The sequence below is a fragment of the Typopeltis vanoorti genome, chromosome 4 (assembly GCF_054136105.1).
Source record: "Typopeltis vanoorti isolate ZY-2024b chromosome 4, IOZ_Tvanoo_1.0, whole genome shotgun sequence".
Classification (NCBI taxonomy): domain Eukaryota; kingdom Metazoa; phylum Arthropoda; class Arachnida; order Uropygi; family Thelyphonidae; genus Typopeltis; species Typopeltis vanoorti.
The window spans coordinates 148,261,377-148,266,477 of NC_143552.1; the positions used below are offsets into that span (position 1 = coordinate 148,261,377).

General features: G+C 34.7%; 1 pseudogene; it reads right to left on the reverse strand.

Annotated features, from left to right (window-relative positions):
• Positions 1 to 4,725: 4,725 nt before the first annotated feature.
• LOC150107741 (U2 spliceosomal RNA) lies at positions 4,726 to 4,898 on the reverse strand (annotated as a pseudogene).
• Positions 4,899 to 5,101: the final 203 nt, after the last annotated feature.

Sequence of the window (5,101 nt, forward strand, 5' to 3'; positions counted from 1 at the left end):
CCTGAAGTGGCTTGCAGGGCCGTATTTACGCTTTTCCCGAGGTAGGCAGGATCCGAGGCGCTGAAGTGTTTTGAGGCCCTCCCTCTAATTGTTTGGAGCCCTTAAATTGGCTCTAAGTTTTCGGGTCCCAAGCTAGAGGCTCGTGAACCTGTGCATAATTACGATCCTGGTGGCTTGAAAAAATTCCATATGTTCTCTAAAGATTGCTTTGGTAATTTTTCAAAAAACTAAATTTAAAAAATAAGAAAAAAATGTGGCCGGTTAACGATTAGGACTATTATTCTTATATCTATCACTCCGAAACATCTCAAAATACTTTGCGATGCTAAATACGATGCTCGTATACAGAAGGCCTTCGATTCAGTATGGCACTGAGGCATTGTGGAGAATAATGATTCCAATATTATCTATTCCAATGTGCACGAATAGATAATAAAATGGTACACCTTATTAAACCTCCTTACCGTTCCTCAGAAATATTAATAGAAATCAGTGACAACTACAGCAAACCTTTCCAAATGGAAAGAGGTGTGTGTGTGTGTGGCAAGGCTGCTTACTTTTGCCAAATGATTTCTGTTCTTTATTTGGAATACATAATAAAGTTTAGCCTCGGAAAACAGGGATATTGGAATTACAGTTGGTAGAAAAGAAAAAAAAATCAATAATCTCAGATACGCCAATGCATTGACCTAATAGCAGAGAAAGTAGAAAATAAACATCAATTACAAGAATTAACAAGCAGAGTTTCTAAGGCACTTATTGATTATGGACTGGAGACTGGCATTCACAAATGAAAGGCGATGACTTCAGGCAACAACTCTATGAAAATATGCGTAGAAAGAATCACCTACTTGGGAAGCGTACAAGACAGAGATCGTCGGTCTAAACATGACATTAAAACACAGCTATCGACTTTCAAAAGTTACAGCCACTTCGAAAGGACAATAAAATACAGCTAACTGCAAGACTATCTCATTGATGTACTTCTTAAGTCTGTCTTACTATACAGATGAGTTGGACATCGCTAAAAGAAGATGAGAAAATACTATTGGCCTTCGAAATTAAGAGCTACAGAAAACTTTTGAAGATAATATACACGAAACACGTAACAAATTACGAGGTTAGAAGAAAAATCCACTCCACTGTTAGAACATAAGGAAATATCACAACTAAAATACAGTTCAGGTGGCTGGGCCACATTAGCTAGATCAAATAGCTTAAATAAAATAGCACTAGACTTTAAGTCTGGTAAAAAAAAAAAAAAAACACAGGTAGGCCTAGAATCACCTGGATAGAATAAATTAGAAAATGAACTAATTCTTCGTTCTCCATTTTGCTAAGGAGATCCCAATACAGAAAGAAACATCTGGAGAGATTATGTTAAGACTGTTACCTTGACAGTGCCACAACGGTCTACATAGATTATGGGTGAAAAAAATAAACTATGATGATACGTCCTGCTGTTTTGAAATATAGATCTTCCATTGATAAACTATGAAACAGATCAAGCAAAAATGATGATTAATGTCCTCTATGACTAAAAATTTAATATATAGTTTTTGCTTAAAAAAAAATAAATAAAATCCCTTATTGCACTTCCTAATGAAATGTGCTCAGCACGTCTATCCACGTTAAACATGTCACCTCGTAGTGTCGCAAAATGCGTCTTATACGACATGAGTTAGATTCTGCCTTTATTTTAAGGTTTCGCAAAAAAAAAAAAAAAAAAAAAAAAAAAAAAAAAAGACAGAACATCTATTCGATTCTACTCACCATCTAGAAAGAACTTTTCTTTTTCTTTTTTTTTTCCCAGGCATTTCCAGAATTAGCCAATTTTTGATTGGGGGCAAATCAAATCTTCTCCTCCGAAACTCGGAGTTTAAACCGTAACTTAGAAAAATCGACTTCAGGACTCACACTATTTTAGCCAGTAATGCCACTTTCATGGAAAAACGATGTCGTGACAGTTATCTGCTGTGCTTTAACCCGTGAGTCTGTGTACACCGTTAATTTTGTTTGCAAGATCAACAATCGGCACCCAGCAAAGAAATCTCATGCTTGGAGCGGCATATTTTTACAAGGGTGGCATTTCATCAATATACGAAAAAGCACAAATCAATAAAACTCGACAAAGTGAAGGGCTAATTTTCTTCTTCTTCTTTTTTTTTTTTTTGCTCAGATGATGACGGAAATGCGGACTCCACCTGACAGCTCATTTCTAAAAGTTGATACTAAAAGAGTAGTCCTTTTTCTAACGAAAGATAGTGCTAGTAAAACATATACAGCAGCAACGGTGGGGGATTCCGGTAGCTTTCCTAAATACGTCATTATATGGGTTAGGTGAAGTTACTTCAGGTATTCGACATGTTATTTGATAACATATTGATTTTTTTAAGTCTTTCGCATAGATTATGAGGTATCAAACTATGCTTGTAACTGAAAGTATTTCAACGGACAATGTTTATAATTAACATGGCAATTTAAATATGGTGATTAAAAAAAGGATTGAGGGCATCATAGTTTATACTGAGAATTTTTATACTGGCTTGTGCGTGAAACCCACTAATCAAGGGTTGTAAGCCTATTGTACATTAATACGTGAAAAGGGCTAAAGGTTAGATAATCAAAACCCTCCACTCCTCAATATATTCCTTAGGTGATAAATTTCCTTTCCCTGTATGATACCAGCAATTTGTTTATATAATTATGGAATTACACTTTGAGATTAAGCAACTTTACCAAGTTGCTTAAGTTGCCATGACTTAACATTGCTCTGTTTTTGTTGCCGTTTTTTGTGTGTATATGTGTGTGTTAATCCTATTAGAAATTTTATAAATCTATTGTACAATAGTACAGTACGCGAGAAAGGATCTTTTTAGGTTTTCTTAATTTTTTGTATGTTTTTTTTTTTTACATCATCCCAAAACTTTTCCGTACGGTCCAAACATGCGACTTTTATCAAGCCACTGCAATTCTGAAATAAGTAGGGATATGGTCTCATACTGGTCATAGGATCTTCGTCACTAGATGTAGCATATATGTCACTTGTGAGCTTCATATCTTCTTCTTATATATATGTAAGAAGAAAAATTAATATAAATTAATTAATTAGCATAAAATATATAACGATTCATTCATTAGTGTATAGGCTAGACCACTGCGAAGTAATTGTATCGATTACATTAGGCTACCATAAAGCAATCATATTGCCTTCTTCGTTATCAAAGCATGATTCATTAATTCATTAACTAATAATAAAATAGAACATTTATAACAACATATTGTAATAAAGTTATCTGAATGTGAATGGAATCTTAGCAACCTGAGCTAGTTTGTGGCTTTCTTCATCTTTGCAACGAGTTGCCCTGGTGTTGGACTACCTGTGGGATCAGCAGGAATAGAATTGTCTGTTACTAAAAGAAAGAACTACGCCGCTTCATTTCTGCGATGTAAAATTACACAGGCAAAGTGGATATTAGATCCAACATTATTTCAAAGCCGAATGTTTATAGAGACTATGAAAGTTTCGTAAGTTGACCTTTCGTAAGTTAATATCTTTTTTTTTTTTTTTTTTTTTTTTATAATTGAAGGTGAGTTAGCCAATCTCATTCGAAAGTAGTGGCCACGAGAAGTAGCCTTTCATACCTCATACAGGAAAATGGAAAATCACACAGAGAAAATATACATGATTAACAGACATAGTGGATAGGCAAATACCGTATTAAGTAAGTATGAGTTGATCTTGTAGTGTATTAGTGGGCGGGTAGACGGTGTGGTGTAGAGCAGTGTTTTTCAAAATGCGGGTCGCTACTCGTTAGTGAATCTTGCAATCAGTTTAGCCGGTCAACCTTTATTTTTTTTTTTTTTAAATATGAAATTGAATATAAAATATTAGCGTGTATCTCACAGATTTCGTAGCTTTAACACGTTCACGCGAATTGTGTCGCATCTATCTTCTAATATTGGCGGTATATTATTTCCCTTTCCACGTCGAATGTCAACATTTTTACAAATTTTTCAATATATATGGCCTGCTAGCTTGAATGTTTTAGATAAAATTTTATTCATAAAATTATCTTTTTGAACTGATTAATGGTATAAAATTTCAAATGCTAATCTGATTTCAAGTATATATCTTTTTTGCTTTTGAAATTTCTTTTACGTTTGGTTTCTGCAGATATTGACTGCATCGTGAATACATGTGATCACGTATTTTCTACAACTGAAACTTTGAAATAGTTTCTTAGAACATTGTATTTAATTGGATACTGTGTTTTTCACTATATGAAGCGTTGCTTTGCTTGTGTGTGTGTGTGTGTGTGTGTGTGTGTGTGGAGGGGGAGGTTCATCATATAGGGGCATTTTCATTCCAGTTGTCTCCAATTGACACTACATAATTGTCGCTTCATAATACAGACTGTCTCCGTATTATATTTAGTGACACAATAAATTTACGTGTTCCTTGCAACTGTAGAATGGTGTCTATTGGGGAGGAGATGTTTATTCCTATTTGTAACATTCTTTAACGCTTTATAACCTTCATCTCAGGGGGATTCTTACGGAAGATTTGAATGAAAATAGGAGTAGTGAGCAAAATTTGTTTATTCTTGTGAATAAAAATGAATTCTATGTTTTATGTCAAATGCACCCGTCACATTAAATAAAATATTTCCTACTTTCTGTTTTTATATTATTGTTTTTGAATGTTTTTTCATTTCTCCTCGAGGGGAGTGAACAGACCGAGAGGCAGTGCAATACCAGATCAACTAATGGCAAAGGTATAACAGGCCACAAGCACACTTCGCTGCCCTAAATAATCAGTTAATCTTCGACCGGAATCAAATGTTGAGCTGATAAGAACAGATACTACACTTTCCGCTAAGGTCAAAGTGTAGTATCTGTTTTTATCAGCCTTACCGAGGCCCCAATACTGTGTTTGAACGGCAGCGAAGTGATCTGAATTTACTCCACCTTTAACATTATCTACTCGCTGTGGTATTTTATTAGATCATTTCTCTCATGGTATTATAGGTCTTGATCGGAAAAGTCTGAAAAACACTTGTGTAGAGCGAACTTCTGCGTTAAATACTTGAACACTATG